A 23,886-nucleotide genomic window follows, 5' to 3' on the forward strand; every position below is an offset into this window, starting at 1 on the left:
AACGGATCGCCTCACCATCGGAACGCTTCCTTTCCACAAAAAGCGGAAGAGGATGCGCTCCATTTCGGTGATGGCGCGATCGGGACAAGGCACAACGGTCAGGCGGTATTCGATGACGGACGCGATGTACGCGTTCGCCACCTCCGCCCGACCTTTTAGGGACAGCTTCCTCTCGGACCATTGCCGGCAGAGAGTGGCCACCCTACTCGTTATCTCGTCCCAGTTCTTCTCCGTTTGCAGGTCCGGACCGAACCAGACTCCGAGCAACTTGACCGGACCGTCCGTCCAGCGTCCCACTACTGAGGCGCTGCCGGACGGTATGAGCTTGCTTCTCCAGGTGCCGAGCAGCAAACCCACCGACTTATCCCGGTTGATTTTCGCTCCCGTCACCGCTTCGTAGTCTTTCAGCGTCTCGCCGACAAGCTCGATGTGCTCGTGGCTAGACGCTATGACGGTGACGTCGTCCGCGTATGCCGACACGCTCGTCCCGCACCCCAGTTCTCGCGGGATGCCCCTCAGCGTCGCCAGCTTCCGCAGTAGTGGCTCGAGAGTCAATACGTACAGGAGCGGCGACAGGGGGCATCCCTGACGAACCGAACGTGCAATGTCGAAGGGTCCCGATAGACGTCCATTGACGCGAACAACCGAACGGATGCCTGTGTACAAGGCAGCCATCCAGCCGCGGAAAACGGGACCGAAGCCGGCCGCTTCGAGGACGGCCTCCAAGTATTGATGGTCTACCCTATCGAAAGCTTTCGATTGATCCAAATTGATCAGGGCCCCACCCATGCCAGGTTCCTTAACTACCCGCTCTATGATGTAGCGCATCAGATGGAGGTTGTCATGGATGCTCCGGCCCGGCACGGCGCACGTCTGCTCCGTGCCGACCAGTTTCTCGATGACAAGCGCCAACCGCTTGGCTAACACCTTGGCCAAAATTTTCATGTCTGCATTGAGCAGAGTGATGGGCCTAAAGTTATCTATGGCGTCCCCCTTGTTTGGATCTTTCTTCAGCAGCGTTACCGCTCCTCGGCTCACAAAACCGGGAATGCTCCCGTTCTGCTGCCAGTTGCAGTACACGACCGCCAAGACTTCTCCAAACAAGTCTGGCATACAGTTGTAAAGCTCGTAGGGCAGACCATCCAAACCCGGAGATTTGTCCGTCGAGCAACCCGCCATCGCGTCCCTCACCTCCTCCGCCGTGATGACCCCTTCGCAGCACTCCGCCTCTCTTGCCGAGAGTCGTGGCAAGCTGTGCAGGTAGGCACTAAAGTCCACCCTGCCTTCTCGCTCGCCACTCCTCCCGAACAGTCGGGCAAAATGCCGCTGAAACGCCTCGCACATCTTGCTCGGCTCGAGCAATTCGCGCCCCTGTTCGTCTACCAGAGACCGGATGGTGGCTCTGTTACCCCGCTGCGCCTCCGCCACCCGGGCCTCTCGTGCGGCTCCAACACCTTCATTCCTCAGAGCACGCATCCTTGCCCTGACAGCACACCCTTCGTGTTTAGCATTGAAGTGTTGGTCGAGGGCCAACCTCGCCGCTAAAACGTCGGATGCGATGCCACTTCGCAATGCCTCTTCTAACTTTATCACTAGCTCCCCCTCTTCTCTGTTCCTCTCTACAGCTAGTGCCCTGCTATACCTTATTGCTTCCGCCCTCACTGCTCTCTTGAGGGCAAACCACCATTTGTTGTTGACGATGGCTCCCGTCAAAGCCCTCTTTACTAACGTGCTAATCCGGTCTCTGAAAACCTGTCTCGACGGGAAAGACGCGTTTAGTTTCCAGTAACCGGGACCCTGCCTATGTGCCTTATCTAAGTCTAGCGTACACGTCACAAGTTTGTGATCCGTGTAGCTGACTATGTGGAACTGTGGACATCCTAAACTATCTCTATCTCTTGTCCTACACACTATCCTATCTAGATACGATCTCGACGACCCAATGCGGTTGCTCCAAGTCCACGTTGGCACATTTGGGTGGTCGAGTCGGTACCTGTCAGACAACTGGAAGCGTCTGAGCAGGTCTATGAGGCCTTTGCATCCCCTTCTACTTTTGTCACTCCCCACGTAGTCTAGATGCGTGTCCAAGGTAGCATTCCAATCCCCCACTAAAAGTAAGGGACGAGACGTTCCCAGGAATACTTCTAGACGTCGAAAGAAGTCTGACCGACCTGTTAAAGGAGGCACATAAACTGCCAGCAACCGAAAAGCGCCTCCATCGCTGCCGTCCACATCTAGGACAACCAGTCTACCCTCCGGGTCCGTAAATATCGTCTTTACTTGGAGATCCAGACTCTTGCGAAAAAGAACCGCCGTGCCACTACCGCCCATCCTCGGCAGACAGGGAGAAAAATAAATGTTAAACTGTCCGCCAAACATGGACTTTAGGGCCCGCGGTTCATGGAGTCTCGTCTCACTAATGGCTATGATATCCAAATTGTGTGACTTGATGTCATTTAAGAGGTACCCTTGTTTCCAAGGGGACCCTAAGCCACGCACATTCACACAACCAATCTTCACCATGATTCTATTTATACGTGTGCTTTAAAGCACAAAACAAAAGAACAGAGTGTTACTTGCCGTTAGAAAGTTTTGTTTCCTCCTTGGATTTTTCACCAAGGAGGCTATTGTACAATTTCTTGCACAAATATTTCTGGAATCCCCCTACCGAGTTGGGGTAGAGGGATTTTATTGTGTTGTGTAATGCTGGTGTTACATGAATAATTTTAATGTGTTTTGGCGGTGTTGTACGTGGGTGGTTGTTGGTTTTGATATCGTTATTTGTGATGTTTGTTTTAGAGTTGATGTAATTCATCAACTCTGTGTTTGTACTGTCTATTGCTGTTAGCATTGTTTTTTTTATATTACTATTGGTGTTAGTAGTATTTTCGGGAGATGTGAATCTCCCTGCTTTGTTTGTGTTTGCATTTTGTTTTGTTTTCTTCTTACTGCGCTTCCTCTTTCCTTTCGTAGCTATTTTCCACTCCTCCCCACTCTCTTCATCAGATGATGGGAGATCTGAGGAGTCAGAAAGAGGTAACGGCAAATTTTGTGCGTCTGTGTGTGTTTCTGTGAATGTTTGTGTTGCTGTTTTTATTGATGTTGGCTCCTTGTTATTTATGTGTGGTGTATGTGATATGGGGGAGGGAGAGGCAGTCTTGGAATTTTCTTTTTTTTCTTCTGTTTTTGCAGTTTCTGTTGTCTTTTCTGTTGTGGTTATTGCTGATATTTCTGTTGTTGTTTTTTGCGTTGCTGGTGGTGTTGGTAGTAAGGTTTTTCTGTTGGGGGTATTTGGTAGTTGCTTCTGTTGTTGTTGTTGTTGTTGTTGTTGTTGTTTTTGTTTAGCGGCCAGAGGGCAGTCCTTTTTCAGATGTGCTTCGCTGTTGCATAGGTAACAGCGAGGTCGCCTGCCCTCTACCACCACATACAGCTTGTGGTCCTCTGCCAATCTAATGTTTGGAGGAATTTTCTGTGAAGCCTCCTCCGTGATGTGGAGAAGGATTTCCAGATTTTTCCCTCCCCAGTTCTTTTCCTCTCCGACCGTAATCTCCAAAATATTTGCCTCCTCCATTTCCAGGCACACGGCCGATATCAGCCATTGGGTGTCCACCTCCGATGGCACATTTTTTATCATAACTTTGGTCACTCTCTGTCCTAGATAACTCGGTATCATTACCAAGTCATCTGTGCGGAGAGAGAGTGTCGAAAATTGTTTAGCTAAATTTTCATCCAGAAACCTTACTTGCACCGTTCCAAATTTCCTTCCCCAGGTGACATGATTCTGATAAGGCCAAATTTTTCTAAGACAAACTTCAATTTTATCTGTGCTAACATTTTCTACACGTCTGGTTTTTGTGTTTACCAGTTTATAAATGATGCACTTTTTGTTTTTCATTTCTATAATATCTTTTGGGATGTTAATTCTGACATCATCTCCTTCTTTCGTAAGAAGGGATTTTGTGTCTTTTATTTGTTTTTGTGTGAATGTCACTGTTGTTCTTTTTTCCTTTAGAGCATTTGCGAAATTTGTTTTTGTTGTGCTGGCGGACATGTTCTTCTGGATATTTTTGTTTATGTTGGTGTATGTACTGCCTGGTTCAAAGGTGGTGGTAGTGGCAGCAGAGTTTGTTGAACAGGTGATGGTGTCATTGCTGACGGCCGATAACTTTACTTCCTTGTTGTTGCTGTTGTTGTTGTTGTTGTCGTTGTTGCTGTTGTTGTTGTTGTTGTTGTTGTCGTTGGTGGTGGTGATGATGGCGTCAGCAGCAGTGGTGCTTACGTCAGAGACATTTGTGACGGTTTTCACGCATGGTTTTGTAACCTTGGTTACAGTTTTGTTTTTGTTGTTGGTGTTGGTGGTGGTGGTGGTGGTGGTGGTGGTGAGAGGGCTGTTAGTAGCTGTACTCACAGTCTTTGTGACGTTTATAGCAACTGCGTTCCTGTCACTGCATGAGCACGCGCTATTCTGTTCTTTTTTCTCTTCTGGCATCTGAAGCCTCGGGAAATGCTTGTCAAAAGAACAAGACAAGCGTTCCAAAATTATGTTTCTCGACATTTTTCAAATGTCAAGAAGGAAATTTTTGTATTTTGCTAGGGCCGAAACTGCCCCTGGGGGTCAATTCCTGCCCTTGAAAATACACACAAATGAAGCCTAGGTGCTTCGCAACAAAATTATTAAAAAATTCCAACAAAATGTGGACAGTAAAAGGTCAAATAAACGTTTACCTTCGCAGCCGATGTGACAGCACGTCCGTGAGAAGAGATAGATAGATAGATAGATAGATAGATAGATAGATAGATAGATAGATAGATAAGAGACTTCCAGTTTCTGTCTCACAAAGCATTGGTCGGCCTGCGGTTATATCAGAAAACACTTGCTTATAGTACCGTACAATGAGACTGAACTGAAGACCACAGGGTTGGGAAGCAAGCTTCTCACCCACAAAGTCATAGCTGCTCCTTTAAAACTAAATGCAGCTTCCCAAGCGGGGAATCGAACTCTAGTGGTTTCGGTGGGAGCGCGAAAAACTAATATTTGTGTGGTTTCAACATAGAACATACACAAAGGGGCTAAACAACACTAACAAACAAATTTGAAGAAATGAAAGGCAAAACTCGACTCCGTTGAGAATTCCACCAATAAAGCTGAGACAAGTGGTAAATACTGAATCACACTTCGTCTCTGGTCCTCCGGTCTCCACTCACCATGATCATGGTCATTATCATCATCGACAACAAAAGTTGCAATAGCACAGGAAATAGCAGCAGCAGCAGCAGCAGCAGTAGTAGTAGTAGTAGTAGTAGTAGTAGTAGTAGTAGTAGTAGTAGTTGTTGTTGTTGTTGTAGCAGCAGCAGCAGCAGCAGCAACAACAATGACAACAACAATTGCGATAGTATTATTATTGTTGGATTCAACTCTGCCTTTCATCTTTCCAGAGTCAGCAAAATGAAATATCAGTCACATACGCAGGTCAACCGATATAATCATCTATACTACCACCATGTCTCTAAATCTACAGCCATATGCTAACGTTAGAAGCCATTATCATTTCTAGAACAACAACTTTCAAAAGCCCAGGGTCACTGTGACTAGTGGGAGAAAGAGAGAAACTTAACCACCCACACACCGGACAGGAGGTCGGAATAGTTGCAAAAAATTGGACAACCCAATCGAAACACCAGAACCAGGTGAGGGAGTGAACGAAAGTTAGAGCTATCCACGCAACAGCTAGGACGATTATGCCGAGTGGCTTCCACGGAGTTTCTGTCTCCAAAATTTCGATTTTTTGGTAAGTCTGAGCCTGTGATAGAAGCCATTCGTCAAATACGTTGATGGAACTGTTAGAATTCTTGCTATTTAGATGAGTTCTAAATTTCTCTTTTTTTTCTCTCTTTGGTTTTCATTCTGACTATTTTTTCTTTATCGTTACGTTCTGAGTTCAAGCCCGTCGGCGGCATTTGAACTCAGAAGGTAAAGAGCCGAAATAAATACCACAATATTTTCTCGCTTTTCCTCTTTCTTAGATCAATAAAATAAAGTACCAGTCGAGTACTGGGATCGATATAACCTCCGCCCCAAAACATTTCTGGCTTTGTGTTTAAATTAGAAACAATATTTTTTTTTACTCCATCAAAACAGTCATTTTCCATCTTTGTTCATACATCTTTCACAATCCCAGTTTTCCAAATATTTGTTCAAGCGAAATTGTCCAGCTTCTGTAATATCTCGCCTTCCTGAAGTTCTATATTATCTGCTCAAGTAGTCATAGTACTTGCATTTATTGTCAGTTTTTTGCATTTCTCCAGATCAAAGGACAGCTTAGTCTCCTTACTAAAATGCTTGACAACTGCGGAGAAGACTCTCAAAATGGGAACCGGTTGCATCATAAAGTCGTCCATGAATAAATCAGGTGATGAGTTTGGCTTTCCCTCTCCACATGTACAATGAAAGTTCATCGACATTTTCAAGTTCCATTTGGGAAGAAAACTGAGCGCATTTATAAAATCGATGGCTGATTGTAGTAAAAATGGTTAGAATGAATGGAACTACTCTAAACATGAGTCTGTAAATTGACTAACAACTGTAGGGTGAAGAGTTGTGCCTTCTGGAATCAGGGTAATCCTGGAACTGTAATGCCCCTCGACTGGCCCTAACTAGGGGTTTACCTGTAAGAGAAGGGCTGCATCAACCGAGTATTGTATACTATACCTACCTTTTATCTCATTTTTCCTCTCCTCCCCTCCCTTTTTCTTCGTGGTGTTTACGTAACCCCAGTCCTACAGACTGAAAACTGTTCTTGTAATGTCCTCATTGGACGCTATTGGGGCAAATAATAGTTCCTCCCCATTACGTTCTTATTTTAAATTTCACTGCTGTCGCATTTTCCTTTCATACTCTTGGACCTATACTATACAGTTCTGAGATCGATATAGTCGACTATTTCAATCTGAGACTAGTAGTAGTAGTAGTAGTAGTAGTAGTAGTAGTAGTAGTAGTAGTAGTAGTAGTAGTAGTAGTAGTAGTAGTAATAGTAGTATAAGCACAAATAAAAGCAAGTTATGCGTTTACAGCTTCGTCATCGCCGTCGTCGTCATCATCATCATCATCACCATCATACAGATTTATCGTCACTGTCAAAATTTCTCATTCACATCCAATCTCATCAACTTTTCTCTTGTCATTCTTAATTATAATTTATAATACCACTATAACTACTGTTACTATTGATAATACGACTATCCATGCTGCTGCTTGCTACTACTACTGCTGCTGCTACTACGACTACTACTTCTATCTGCACCACAACCAACAACACCGTACGTCTTAATGTATATAGATAGACAGATGGACAAACAGACAAACAGACAGATAGCTAGCTAGCTAGCTAGATAGATAGATAAATAGATAGATAGATAGATAGATAGATAGATAGATAGATAGATAGATAGAAAGATAGATAGACACATACATACATACATACATACATACATACATACATACATACATACATACATATATACATACATATATTTATTTGCATATATACATATATACACACACACATGTATTATGTATGTATGTATGTATGTATGTATGTACGTATGTATGTGCGTATGTATATATGTTTACAATCATACCCACACACACATACACATATACACAGTCATATATATATGAGAGACTAACAGCACGTTATTTCGTAAAATAATTTGACTTCTCTTCAGTAACGTATCTTTTGAACTATAAAGGAACACGTGGCCCTCTCAATATTGGTCATTTGACATGTCCTATATACTGCATTACACAAGTAGTGTGTGTGCGTGTATGTGTATTGTCTGTGAGTGTGTATGCGTGTGTGTGCGTGTGCGCGCGTGCTTGCACTTATAGAAACAACCCTGGAAGTAGTATTCAGATTAAAGGAAACTCAGTCACCTGTGACGTATTTATTTGTTCTGTGATCCAGATCAGTAAATATAATCAGACAGTAAGCCAGCTAGCTACACTTACAGGAGATGTTCACTCCAGTCCTGCTACCGGTGTATTGCTTATATTTACACATGCTTTCAGTGGATTTTCTTTATCTGATTAGCGACTCGGGGAAAATTTTAATCTAAAGGTAAGCTGTTCGTTTATCTGTATATTTACGTATCTATATATTTAATATATCTGCATAGTATTTCTGTATTCATTTTGTGAATGTACAACTGATTATTACAGCTGATATTTGTGTAAAACTGAGCGTTGTTTACCTAACTTCTAGAAATAAACCAAACAGTAATTTCCTAAATATTACCACCTAAAATTATCGACCTTAAAATAACATTCAAGTAAATGTTGAGAACGATATTACTTCTAAATGTACTGACAATGGGTCATTAAGGGTAACTCTGTTGGGCCACTAGAGTAGCTGAAAATAGTAGTTAAATCTCGCTCAAGTATTTCTTTAAAATACAGAAAGACAAATTTGTTGTAATCCAAGGTGATATGTGAATGGTTGCAATTGGGATATCTTTGATCATAGGTACTTCTGTGAGAGCCGGCCTTGGGCTAAACAGCAACTTCAACGAAAATATTTCAAGGTAATCGAAGCATGAGCTGGAACGGAAAATATAAAAGATGATCTTATATTATCAGCTTAAAAAAAAAAAGATAGGCCTTACTGGAAATGTAGTCCAGATTAAACTATCCTCGGCAGAAAAGGAATGATGATTGGTAGAATTTACCTCGGTAGACCTAGGACTAAGCACCAACAGCAACAACAACAGTAGAATCTATGCACCTACTTCACCTTCTTGAATTCTTCAATAACAGCCAAATGAGCTACGGTATTAGAGTGTCGTAATTCATTGCTCAAATCACTCACTGGATATTGTAATCTCTGATCTAAAAAAAATATGGGATGGTCATGTCAGGAAAGCTTTTGAACAAAGAACTACTAAATCAGGTATTGTTATAGTGGCTGTTGCAGTTACTGTTGTTGTCGTTGTTGTTGTTGTTGTTGTTGTTGGTGGTGGTGGTGTTGTTGTTGTTGTTGTTGTTGCTTAGCCAGAAGATTTATATATTTATATATATTTTTAAGCCAATACTATAAGATCTGAAGGTGATTTAGCAGGCGTTTCCACTGGATCTGGCGACCCCAGTGACACACCCTCCAGTTGATACACGCTGTTTTATGCCGGACATAATGTCTTCTGTTTATTAGTTTCTCCTAATTATGATATGAGTTCAAATGGCCTGCAGGGTTCATTTAACCTTTCACATCTCCAACTAGGTATTGATTAACCATTAACCAAAATAAGCACGTATTTACGATTGCAAAGAAACGAGTCATTTTGCCCTGACAGTTTTACGATGGTGCAAATAATTCAGCTAAGCTAGAGTCGTGAAGCTATTTTTTTATTTAAAAAAAAAAAGGATTGATTATTTGCAATTTTTTCCTGTTGCCTTGGTTATAAGTAAATAATTTGTTTATGTTGCATTGATTACTGTCATTTAGTGATAAATAGATATAATTAATTTTAAAAAGCGGGTTACATTTAATATTGTTGCAGTCTATGGTCGAGCAGTTGGTGCGAAAGAAATCTGAATATTTAATCTCTTATTTCGCTTTCAGTTTTTATGTCTTGTCACTTTGACTTGAAAGGGTCGAAGACTTAGTTTAATCCGTACCTCCTTCCACTACCGATAGAATGAATACCAGTAATACTCTTGGGTTGATATTTTATGACTGAGTGAACAGCAGAATCGAGTTTTTCATTCATGAACGAATAGTCGAACACTTTGTTCACTCAGTCACGCAATCTTTACCCCATTGTATAACTGGTACTCATTCCATAAACGATGTATGTAAGTTTGGCTAAAGGCCATCCGGTTTTATATGTTTTCTGTTTCTGGGACATAACACACTACATTTCCTCTTTTCTGAAGTAACATATCGTGAAACAAATGATCTTCCGGAACAGATGATTTATGTATGGGTAGTAGGAACTAAATTATCTGGAACAAATGATGTACCGGGACAGATGGTTTATATATAAGCTGTAGTAACTACATCATGTGGAACAAATGGTGCTCTGGGACATGATTTATAAATGGACAGTAGTAGCTATATCATCTGGAACAAATGGTTTTCTGGGACTGATGATTTATATATGGGCATTAGTAGTTTCATCATATAGAACAGAACAGTTTAATCAGATTTTATCAGTAACTGACATATGATCTTAGATAAACTCATGAGATGTGTTTATGATGGTTTATCTCTATGGCTCCTATTCAAGATGAAAGTTTATTTCTAATACGTTCCAAACCAAATAACCGAACATAAATATTGTCTCTAATGCAATTTCTTGCAAGCCATGGGATATACCTGTCAGTTCGATACATTAGGATATAATCTACACAATACCAATTTAGGGCCGAGTATTACGAGAAATCTGATTTTTATGGCTTAGAGGAGAAAGATAATTTCTCACTGGGGAAGGACGAACAATCCCAACTCAGGAAGTATCTTCACACTGGGTATCTAGTCTGAATACTTACAACAGGATGGACCCTGCGGAAGGTACACAAGGGTATATCGATGATGCTAAACTGGGTGACAATTTAGCTCTACCAACCAAAAAAAAAAAGAAAAACTCCCTCTGACGGACTTCCACGGAATTTCTATTTAAGCAATTGAACTAACAAAGCTTGATTTGAACCAAGGTTAGCTTATGCAACAAAAATATATCTCTGAAGTTCCTTTTGTCGGTGATTCCTTCTGAGTTTGTTAAGTTCTAGGATTCTCAAAGTGTTTTTTTTTTTTTTAGAAAGATATTTCCTGAAAAGATATGCAGGATATTCCTTGGAAATTTGGTAGGAATTCTTAAAATGTTCATCATGCTTGAATCTGTTGTACTTTATTTTGCCCATTTATAAACCTATAAATGGACTTCCATTAATGTTATCCACGAATTCATTTGGGAAATTTTGACATATCTCCTTATGACAAGAATAAACGAAAAGATTTCTCGGTTAATTAGATTGTGAAGTTTAAATGTACCGAGTTAATAGTGAATAATGGTTAAGTTAGTATTAACATGTAAAGGTGCATGACCTAATGGTTAGGGTATTGCACTTACGACCGCAAGGTCGTGCTTTCGACTCCCAGACCGGGTAGCGTGTTGTATTCTTGAACAGAGCACTTCATTTCACGTTGCCCAATTCGCTCAGCTGTAAATGAGGAACATTGCGATGGACAAGGGTCCTGTTCAAAAGAAATGAAGTGATCTTTGCTACTTATACTAATGCGCCATAGAAAACGAGTAACTGACCCTATGAGTCTAAGTACTCGTAAACAGCAATGTCCAGGGTATTTCACTTTTATCTTTTTAATGTTAACATAGTTACTACAAGAGGCATAAAATCATCTGACTAGGAAAAATATTTGTGATGAAGTAAAAATAACGTTAGTCAATGATTAAAATTGTTTCTAGATTTTCCTGAAGTACGGGAGACAACTCCGTACATGTTTTGGTCGTATTAAACCAACTTGAAATCAGTGCACTAATACAGCGTTTGTTATAGTCATCACAATTCGCTTGAAGAGGTAAATAAACACGGATAACCTGATTTCGTTATCAGAGAAATGCTATTATAATTTTTCTGAGTCAAGGAGCCGGACATTTTATTGCAGGTGTACAAAGCATTTAGCTTATTAGGGAAAAAGTACGCATTCAGCAAACCACATATTATTTTATAATTGTAAATGTCACCTTTACTACTTGAGTCAAGATGCTTTTAAAGAAGCTGATTGATTTAAGTCATGCACGAATGAGCGTGGTTGCTAGCAGCAGTATCTATGACAACTTCTACCTCATGCGGCACACTATATAGAATTATAATCAAACCTGGCTTCTAATGGAATTCAATGTCGTTGCTGCTGATCTTACCATAGTAGCAGTAGTAGTAGCAGTAGTAGTAGTAGCAGCAGCAGCAGTAGCAGTAGTAGTAGTAGTCATTGATGTTGTTGCTGATGCCGATACTGTCGTTGCTGTTGCTATTTAGTTTCAAGTCGGTTATAATAATATTTTCCCCCGGTATGTTATACCCTGGACTAATTTCTCCTATGATGTGTGTTTTCCCATTTATAAGACAGCATTATTATTTATGTGGATTTGATTGCTAATTTTAGCAGATCGAACGGCCAAGTACTGACTTTCCTTATATCAGTTTTTGTTGTTGCTATTTATTCTGTGTTAACCCTTATCGAACAAGCTTCTAATCAAAGGCATTTCCATATACAACATTCCGTATGACCATCCCGTCTTTTTCTCGACCTAGCCTTATGCAATGCACACTTCCGTCGATAATACGCGAGTGCTATTTGCAGGAGATTTAGCTGCTATCAAATTGTATAGGAACTTGCTTAGGCAGAAATTCAACGTAAATAGAAACGGGAACTGCTGTATTTCTATTTCTAAGTTATGACAATTTCTTTAAATCTTAATATCAGTATGAATCAACAGTTATTGTTAACCTCTGGAGCTCTGATTTAAAAGCATTCCGACCACGACTATCCTGTTTTCTTTCAAACCATAGTATATCTAGGATTATACTGTAAAGTGTTCTTTGTGTGTTATGGCTTAGGGTGTGATAAAAATGTAAGTTCACTGGTCATCCCTGGAATACTAGTGTATTCAAATCTGTAGATCAGATATATGTCTTTTATCATTTATCATTTAGTTGTTTCAGCCACCAGACTGCGACCATACTGGGGCACTACCTTGAAATGCTTTTATCTAACCTCAGTTCTTATTTGTAAAGTCTGATACTTATTCTGTCGGTTCTTTCACTGAACCGCTAGATTAAGAGGTGGTAGACAAACCAATAACGGTTAACAATCGGGAGGGGTGAACAAACCCAAAGACACACACACATACAGACATGCATACATGCATACATATATGACGGGATTCCACACAATTTCCGTCTTCCAAATTCACTCATAAATCATTGGACGGACCAGGGTTATACTAGAAGATATTTGCCCATGGTGCCGAGCAACGGGGCTGAAGTCGGCACCGCGTTGCTGCAACGCGATCTTCTAAGCCATGCAGTAATGCTTGCGACTGAAAAACATCTGAAGGGAACACTTTCAGTAGAAAGTAATACCTACGTTTCTGGCCAATAATAATTCGCATAAGCATAAATAATAAGAAAATTGCAGCAAACCTGCGTGATAGTGGTGTCAGACGCGACATGCAGCTCATTATATAATTTGTTTTATTCGTCTCTTCCGTTTTATTTTGACATGCGCGTTGCATTTTTACTGTTCCGTTTTACGAATTCAGTCTGCACATACACATTGCGTGTTCATATTTCTCTTTCCGGTTCCTACTCAAAACTGTTTATAGTTCTCATCCATCTCACGAACGTGTGATCGTAAGGAGTGCTTCACGCTCCGATGGTTGTGAAAATAGGAAACTTAGTATACTGATGAAATTAAATTGAGTGAAACATAATGTCCATAGTTCTTCCTCCACTGCCAAAAAAAAAAGTCAGACTATTCTTCCCAAAGCATATAAAGTAACATGAAAAATTAAACGTCCATTGAAGTTATCTCTCTTCTCTTTTGAGAATCGTTAACGAATCCCGTTAGTTTTTGCTTCCTTTCTCCAACTTAAAACTTTTAATAAATTAAACACACCTTGTGTACAGCATTCAATACATCACCTTTCAACTTAATTATTCAAAATAATACGCCTTGCCCTTTTGAGTTATTTACCTTAGCTCTCTCATATCTTTATTCTCTCTCTCTCTCTCTCTCTCTCTCTCTCTCTCTCTCTCTCTCTCTCTCTCTCTCTCTCTCTATACAGGGTGAGCCAAAAGTAGCTATAAACTTTGAAATATTTTTCATTTATTACTTTTACACTCATTTATTACAGTTACATTTATGAAACACAGTTTAATCTCGTAAATGGTCGAAATGTCCTCCTTCAACATGGGAAGATTCCTCAAACGTCCCAGAACACTGTAACACACAGCACATTATTCACGGTACCTGTAAAAGTGGAATAAGTTAATTTTAAAAGTGTTTACCTACTTTTGGCCCACCCTATATATATATATATATATATATATATATATATATATATATATATATATATATATATATATATATATATAAAGGGCATTATTACAGAAAAATAATAACGCCACACTGGACTTCTCAAAATAACCACATTTAGTACCTAATGCGAGGAAAAAACAACCAACAGAAGATGACCAACTTTCTTTTAAATAAACTTAACTGTGTATCGACCGATACACAGTTAAGTTTATTTAAAAGAAAGTTGGTCATCTTCTGTTGGTTGTTTTTTCCTCGCATTAGGTACTAAATGTGGTTATTTTGAGAAGTCCATTGTGGCGTTATTATTTTCTGTAATAATGCCCTTTATATAAATATAAACGAATAATTATATTCTTGGGAATAGAAATTTCCCTTATGAATTTTTTTACACACTGGCTTCTTGATAAAATTCTTGTAAAAGAGTTTTAACCTTTTTTGAATTATATATATATATATATATATATATATATATATATATATATATATATATATATATATATATATATATATATACATATATATATATATATATACATATATATATATATATATATATATATATATATATATATATATATATATATATATATATATATATTCTTTTATTTGTTTCAATCATTTGATTGCGGCCATGTTGGAGCACCGCCTTTTAGTCGAACAAATCGACCCAGGACTTATTTTTTGTAAGTCTAGTACTTATTCTATGGATCTCTGCCGAACCGCTAAGTTACGGGGACATAAACAAACCAAGACCTGTTATCAAGCGGTGATGGGGGACAAACACAAAGAGACACACATAGATATATGCATAACAGCGTAGTGTATAAGGCTTACACTTGGCCACGATCTTCCACGGTCTTCCAGTGAATCTTATAGCTGACACCTTTTGCTTTTAAGGATTATAAATAACTGGATATAATTTGGTTGTTTATCTTTTATCCCAGTGTCTGAAGCTTAAGGTGTGATTGTTGAACCTGGCTTTAAAATTTCCCTCTGTGAGATCCACATATTGTTTTGACGAAACTATGTCCTTAGTGGTTGTAGAGTCTACGGTGGCTTCATAAATGATGGCCTCGGTCATACAAGTTTCATTTAGCGGACACAAATTTTTAACTCTGCAGGAACAGCCAACTCTAAAACCACTAAAGCCACTATATTTTAGCTCTAAAAGATAGTGGTTTTAGCGAGGAAATAACCTATACATTGTCATTAGTCTAGTAAAAAAGAAATGGCAAAATAAGAATAGGAAAATTATCTGGTTCGCACCACCTTATTCACCCGAGGTGGCCTTTAATATAGGTAGATATTTCTTATCATTTGTAGATAGGCATTTTCCAATCAATCATAATTATAGAAAGCTCTTTAATAGACACAACTTAAAAATTAGTTTTAGTTCTACTACTAACTTTAAAAATATAATGGCACACAGCAAACAAAAACAACAAAATGAAGCCTTGAAGGGCTTAGTGGAACAAATCGACCCCAATTCTTATTTTTAAGTCTGGTACTTATTCTATCAGACTCCTCTAGCGACTCGCTAAGTTACGAGAACGAAAATAAACCAACACCGGTTGTCAAACTATGGTGGAAGATAAATAGAAAGTCACACATACATATACATATAAATCATTGATTGGCAACAGAATAGGAATTACGTTACCAATATACACCTACATACATACATACATACATACATACATACATACATACATACATACATACATGCATGCATACAGACAGACAGACAGACAGATAGATACATACATAATAATAGCGCCAAGCAGTGTGTAAGCATAAGCAAATTTTGGGTTAGTTGAAATTGCAGTGAATTTGCCTTTTAGGAGTTGAAATATATCACAAACATATTTTAAAGTTTGCATATATATATATATATATATATATATATATATATATATATATATATATATATATATATATATATATATATATATATATATATATATATTTGTTGTATTGTTGGCACTCCGTCGCTTACGACGTCGAGGGTTCCAGCTGATCCGATCAGCGGAACAGCCTGCTCGTGAAATTAACGTGCAAGTGGCTGAGCACTCCACAGACACGTATACCCTTAATGTAGTTCTCGGGGATATTCAGCGTGACAAGGCTGACCCTTTGAATTACAGGTACAACAGAAACAGGAAGTAAGAGTGAGAGAAAGTTGTGGTGAAAGAGTACAGCAGGGTTCGCCACCATCCCCTGCCGGAGCCTCGTGGAACTTTAGGTGTCTTCACTCAATAAACACTCACAACGCCCGGCCTGGGAATCGAAACCGCGATCCTATTACAGCGGACTGTAACCACTGGGCCATTGCGCCTCCACACACACACACACACACACACACATATATATATATATATGTATATATATATATATGTATATATATATATATATATATATATATATATATATATATATATATATATATATATATATATATATATATATATCCATGAGTATATGTAACTCACGTGTATATTGATTGCTAACGTATATTTATGATCTCTTTTGCAAGTGTGTGTATAAATGCATGAGTATTATATATATTTACATATGCTTGATTTTTATGGCTGCAATTAATCTCCGTGTGTATGTATACATGCTTACATGCCTACCTACCTACCTATATACATACATAGATACATACATGAGCACACACACATATATCGTATGTATGTATTATGTATGTATGCATGTTTGTATGCATGACGATCTGTATGCGTGCATGTGTCTTTTGTACAAGAGCTGGTGAGCTGGCCACTCACAGATACAATGACATTGTTTCTAGTCTTGTTTTTCAATCCTTTTCACTTCACTAAAACTACTTAGGAAAAGAATGAATGCCATAAAATCCCCCAAAGTTAAGAACTGCGTGGATGTGGATGTAAATGTTTGCTTTGTTTCAATGTCTCATAACGTCATACGCTCAACGAATTTATATGAACACCTAATAGAGAGGTTCTCAACTGGAGTGCACAGGGACCTAATACAGAGGTTCCCAACTGGAGTGCACTGGAGGGAACAGAGGGTCCATATTGCATCCACAAATGCAATATAGTAAATTGGGGTTCCACAGAAGCCTTTCAGGGACCATGAAAAATTGTGTTTCAGGTCAGTAAAGTCTATGTGCAATAAATTGGTTATACGTCCACAATACACAAAATATTTTAACAATTACGTTTATACAAGTCATAATAATATTTAATTATAAAAATACAATAGGATTTTCAAACATCGAATGGCTGTGGGAATCCACCCAAGTAAAATAGGAATCAAAGAAGTCTTTGATTAAAGAATGGTTGACAATCCCTGATCTAATACATGTACATATATCAAGACGGCGAGCTGGCAGATGGTTACCGCTCGGGGCACAATCCTTTGCAGCATTTCATCCGTTTTTACGTTCTGATTTCGAATTTTGTCGCGGTCAGCTTTACCTTTCATCTTTTTAGGGTTCGGGAAAATAAGAATAAAGAATAATGAGGTTGATGAGCCCGATTAACCCTCTACCTCCGAAATTGCTGACTTTGTGCCAAAATTTTAAATCAATATATATACATATAATGCTATAGCTCCACATCGGCTATGATCGAGGAGATTCACGACGTAATATGCTCCAGCTTTAACCGACCGTCCCCCTCTTATATTTTGCAGTGCATCATTTCCGATTTTTTTCTTGCTTTTCGTCGGTAAAGTGTTATTTGTGAGGATATTTGGCTGCTATTTCTAGCAGATTCAGCGACATCACAGTGTCTCGTAATCTGGTTCAATCAACATTTGTTTGGTTGGTTATCTGGGTTTGGTCTGTGTTTGTGCATGTGTTTTTTAGTATTTGTGCGTATGTATGTGTGTTTGTGTGTATGCGCGCGTGTTTGCGTATGTATGTAAGCTTGTGTTTGTGTATATGTGAAGTCTTACGTATGCACTTTCGTGTGTCGAAGCTCGTCGAAACGCCGGTGTTAAAACGTGGGTAGCTGAAGAAGTAGAATGTTCTCTATGTGGCTCGTGTGTTCTCGTCTACGTTTGTGTGCAATGTCCTGTACCCAGATATGCACCTATACATACAGGTGGATGTCGGTATGCACATACCTGTACGTATATATGCATATACTCATTTACTTTTGTATATATATATATATATATATATATATATATATATATATATAAGGATAAGATCGATATTTAAAATATTGATCTTATCAAGTGGCCAGCATGGGAATAAAAACCATCAAAGGTAACAATTATTTAAAATTATAATATAGGGTATCTAAGAGATACCGCCACGCTGAAAATAACAGTCAAATCTTGACTCTAAACCACAATAAATGTTCATATAGCACGAAGAGCGAAGACGAAGATAAAATAAACTAGCAAGTTTATTTTATCTTCGTCTTCGCTCCTTGTGCTATATGAACATTTATTGTGGTTTAGAGTCAAGATTTGACTGTTATTTTCAGCGTGGCGGTATCTCTTAGATACCCTATATATATATATATATATATATATATATATATATATATATATATATATGTATACTTCTTCCGGTATTGTGTTTCAGGTCTACCTGTGCATGTGTTTACATGTATATTTTAAGAGCAAATATTTGTTCGTTTTATCACATATTTTTGCTTTTTGTTTCACTTAGCCTTTTCTTTGTTTATCTTTAGTTTTTGATAAAACTAAAGTCCGAAGTTGTTCATACTGATTGTTGTTGTCGTTGTCGATGTTGTTGTCATCGTCGTTGTTGTTGTTGTTGTCGTTGTTGTTGTTGTTGTTGTTATCATTAGATAAAATGGTGTTTGTACTTTTAATTTTAAAAATATAATGACGTCAAATTGAATTAAATAGAACTGAATTTTGCTCATTGTGTCAAACAAAATGGCTTCCCAGCTGAAGGAGATTTAGTACATATTCTTTCATTGGTCTTGTTCTGTTTCTGCTAAGCTTCTAAGCCAGTCGTTTTCAAAACTTATTCGTCGCTAATCCCTTATACAATTTTCCAAAATCACGTAGCAATATTTATATTTTACAAACTCTTCCTCTCTTCTAAAGGATTTTAGGGAAAGAACATATTCACTATAAAAAAAAACTTATTATTTTCAAATTGGTGAACACTGATGCTTTATAAAATATTTCAATATTAAATTCCAGTAAAGACAGCCTATCTTGTGGGACACAGAATTTTTTCACAGAATCTTGGGGTTCTTCAGAATCCAATTTTGAAGACTAAGCAATTTCTAAGCAATTCTTATTCTATTTAGTTGGTAGTAAAGTAAAGCGAATAAGACAATGAGAGAAAATGGAGAACGGAAGTAACTGGAAAGTGACGAGAATAAATGTATTAATTAATGATTTAATGACTGCTGTCTTATTTCGGGATAAAACTGTTCATTCTCAGCCAACAACAATTGCTGACATGCTCTTTTTTGCCATGTAACATCAGCTCATTGAAAACTTTTCAATTAATTACAAAGTGTCAGGTACGTTCAAACAAATTACTACCAGTAGGACTGCTTCAAGAAATCTGATAAAAACAATCTTACAGCATCAAATATTCGACCGTGTCTATCATGCGAATTTCCTAAGAAAAGTGCCTTTGGACTCCATTCGTTTCTCGTCTCTTGGATCGAAGACTTTCTCAGAGAATGCACTATCGCAGCATGTACCGATGGGGCTCTCTTATGGTATGTTCCAAGGTTCGAGTTCGTCCTCTGTGCTCTTTCTCTTCTATAACTGTTGACCAGCAAGTCTGACAACATCCACAGCTGTGTATGTGACTACCCTTCGCTCCTCCCTAACTTTTCTCATTCAACCATCACTTACACGAAGCCTAAATAACGTCACTGATTCTTTGATTTCGAAACATTCTCCAATGTTAGTCAAGTCAGTATTGCTCCATCAACAGAACAACGAAACAGTCACTATACACATCAAGAAAATGATCCTATGAGCCATTCATGAACGTTAACAACGCATAACAAGAGAACTCGAAGTCACTCTATTGCTCGACTTCACAATCACAGATGATATCTGCTTGCTATCTCATAGCTTCAACATAGCCCATTCATCATTACTAAGATTGCATCTTAGAAGCCGACCTTCCATTTCAAAATGTCAAAATACTTCAACTCCCTGCAATTGCTAACCCTCTACAAAGTTCAAATGAGATTCACAGCAGAGTACTTCCCCCACATCTGGTACAGTTCTGCGCTATACATACGTACATCCTAGACTGCAGTGGGAAAGGCCGACTGAATTAATGGCTTAAAGTTGTTCGCATACACACTCCAACCATTAGCCCATGTGGTGGTGATGGGGTGCTATCTCCTTACCCTTACCCTCCTCAGAGCTGGCTAATCTCGTCTTACATTTATCCACATCTCATTCACTTGTCTCTGCTTTTCCTACATCTAGTTTACCCAGGTTTCCTCACACCAATCATTTCGTCCTGATCTTCTTCCCCTTTGTACACGTTTCCCCTGCAGCCATCAAATTGCTTCTTTCCAAGAGCATCAACCACATCGCTCTCATCGGTATCAGAGAGTATGTGAAAACCATAATCAGAGTCAGTACCTTCATACCTAAACATTAAAAAATGTCCTTTTCAAGGTCATAATGTGACACGTATATCATCCAAGTAACACGCCCAGTCAATCTTTCTATTTCTTAATCAACCATGGAATTTGAGCGTTTTCCCATTACACAAATATATACTCTGATGCTGGAATACGTTTTTATGGCAGAACTTGGATAATTAATTGACTGTAATTATTCTCACTAACATGCATACGCCCGTGCATATCGGCGAAGGGAAATATTTTACTGGCAGTATGACCGTCATCACTTTTTACTTTGAAACATCAGTAATTTCAATCAAAATGTTTCGGAAGTTTTGATTTCTATGCTAAATATTCATTTGCAGATCACTTCCAGCTGTGCAATTATTATATTAACGATGCTAACATTGTTAGCAATGTGTTGTATCATGGAGAAAAGGCTATTGACTACTATTTGTTAATATAGAACTGGATGTAAAAGAAGGAGTTTACTCGACATGTAAGATTTAGATTTCAGAGCCATATTGAAATATTACAGCAAAACTCGTTTTCAATTACATAACAAAAAAAATGACACTGTTTTTTTTTTTTGTTTGTTTGTTCTTTTCTGTTCCTGTATATGTTAACGTTTTCTATATGGTAGTAAGACAACTTCAGTAATTTCTTCTGCGTTATTAAATCACTATTAAAAGAGTTGGCAAACTAGCAGAGAAAGTAAACTATCAAATTAAATGCTTCTCACAATATAGTGTTATCCTTTATATTCCTGAGGTCTAATCCGACCAAGTTCGAATTTACCCTTTATCCATCCGAAGTCAATAAGTGCAGTGGTGTATTGAATCATTTAAATTGAATGTACGTCGACTCCGAGAATCACTCTTATTGCACCTGTCTCAGAAATCAATACATGCCTAAGAGTATAAAACGCCACGTTTTCTGCTTCTATTTTTCTGTATATAAAAGTGCACTTTACATTAAGTATACAGAAAGTTCATTTAAAGAATGTAATTAAATTAACCTTCTCTTTTATAGTGCCGATTTACTTCGTTTTAAAAAGGACATGCTTATAAATTTTGCTGCAATATATTTATTGCATTTTGCCGTTGTTTCTTAATATTTTACATCCTATTTTGCAAAGTACCTCATGTATTAAACAAAAACGGGAAGCTTCTACAGAGATAAAGTACTAGGCCTATGCAAAGTTGATCGAAGATCCTTTCCGCATTCTGAAGTTAATCTCCACATAAAAGTTATATGTTAATGCACTTTTTCTCCTCTCTTATTTATATTTGCGTAATCTACTTAAGATCACCATTCTACGGCTACTTGAAAAATTAAGAGATGTGACTAAATTGCTCCAGGTTCAATAAACTATATAATGTCTCTCCTGTGGTGTATTTCTATTCTGAAACGTTGAGTAGTAGTAGTAGTAGTAGTAGTAGTAGTAGTAGTAGTAGTAGTAGTAGTAGTAGTAGTAGTGGTAGTCTCTTTATTAGACACAAGGGCTGGAGGAGGTACTTAAAAATGTATAGAAACGCTAACCAGGAGGCTTACAAAGAATGACAGACAGATCAGTTATAGAAAAACGAGGGGAAGGTAAAAAACTTTATTCAAAATATAAATGGAGGAAATAAAATTACAAAACGCAATGATATGCATGTCACATGTACCCAAAGACATCCATTAGCGTTTTATGAGTTGGTTGACATAGATATACAAGCACGTCTTCAATGTAGGACTGGTTCGTTCGTAATGTTTTTCTTTTGTTTTTTATTAACAACCGGTCCATTGTGTATTTTCCTTTTTCTTAAACCCAGCCGCACCTCTATTACTTTTATCTCATCGAAATATCCAAAGCACCATAGATACGATTTTATCTACTAGTTGTTGGTTTTATTTTCGAATGCTGGCGAATCTGTTTTTCGTCCCCTTCGATATCTTCTTCAATATGATTCAGAAAAGTGTCGTCGATATTGTTTTGAGGAAGTTGATACCCCTCACTTGTTTTAGCTGTTTTGTGTTAACTTTCCCTTTTGAGATTTTTTCCTTGTGTTATTCCTTTTTCACCCCGCTCTCCCCGACAGGTCAGTTCCTTTTCTCTATTATCTCTTCCTAGACAGACGACGATTGTGTAAGGCAACTGGTTACTACTTTTAGAGCATCCCCTAAATACTTTTTTCCGCGGGGGGGGGGGCAGGAGCAATAAAAACTCTTTAAACATCCTTCTAGAAAACTTCATCGCCAAACGAACGTAGAAACATTTTTGGACTGATTTGAAACATTATTTTTTCATTATTTGATTTATCTGGTTTGATTGACGTAGAAATAACAACAACAACAACAACAACAATAATAATAATAATAATGGCAGTACATATTCTAAAACTGGAACGATACAGGGAAGATTAGCATGGCCCCTGCGCAAGGACGATACGCAAATTCGGGAAGCGTTCTATATTTTTCATGCAATAGAAAGTTTCTTGAAACTTTCAGAAGTCAAGAAATAATAGTGGTGACGACGATGGCGATGAACGTTACCTTACAACAGTTTATGAGAGACCGGAATTTCCGAAAAACTCTGCTTGTAACAGCGAAAATGAAGCTGGACCTTTCAGGGATGTCCTCTCGCTCGGCAGTGGATCAGTAACGATACAGATTGACTACAGATGTCATCCTAATACAGCATCAGCAAATAATAGAGCAAAGAGGAAGAAGGGGACCAGCGAAGAAAACAGGATAATGATACAGTGTTATCAGAGACAGCTAGGATACTTAGGAAGATTACATCTAAGGTTACTTGTAACCTGATAGGAGGGTTCTTGGCATCTAAGGCAACTTGTTGTAGCCCGATGTTAGGATTCTTTTCTTTTCCAACAGGCTAATCTGTTGAGTGTATATGAATAATAATAATAATAATGATGATGATGATGATGATAATAATTATTATTATTCACATGCTTTCACTGCACTACCGAACGCACCTCTGTGCCTTGGGTATGTGTTGTGGCTTGTGGTGGTGCTCTTATTTTCACTGTAGTGCTATTTTCTGTATCCTATTATTATTATTATTATTATTATTATTATTATTATTATTATTCAGTAGTTTTATTTTTATAACGTGCTTTCACTTCACTACCGAGCGCAGCTCTGTGCGCCTTGGGTATGTGCTGTGGTTTGCTGTGGTGCTCTTATGTTTA

At 38.3% G+C, this 23,886-nt stretch overlaps 1 protein-coding gene and 1 non-coding gene across 3 annotated transcripts in view; both read left to right on the forward strand.

Annotated features, from left to right (window-relative positions):
* The first annotated feature begins 7,962 nt into the window (after nucleotides 1-7,962).
* LOC106877595 (protein ANKUB1) overlaps nucleotides 7,963-23,886 on the forward strand; it is a 59,507-nt gene continuing 43,583 nt past the window's right edge. The window contains exon 1 of one of the 2 annotated variants that reach the window (XM_052968512.2): nucleotides 7,963-8,117. The gene's annotated coding sequence lies outside the window, so the exon portion shown is untranslated. Of the gene's footprint in view, nucleotides 8,118-8,694; nucleotides 8,946-23,886 lie in introns of those variants that run through there. The other variant, XM_052968514.2, reaches the window with a different exon arrangement.
* LOC128248220 (U6 spliceosomal RNA) lies at nucleotides 23,048-23,151 on the forward strand. Its single transcript, XR_008264508.1, has one exon. It is a non-coding gene; the product is annotated as a U6 spliceosomal RNA (small nuclear RNA).

The sequence above is a fragment of the Octopus bimaculoides genome, chromosome 6 (genome assembly GCF_046866305.1).
Source record: "Octopus bimaculoides isolate indiv1 chromosome 6, ASM4686630v1, whole genome shotgun sequence".
Lineage (NCBI taxonomy): Eukaryota > Metazoa > Mollusca > Cephalopoda > Octopoda > Octopodidae > Octopus > Octopus bimaculoides.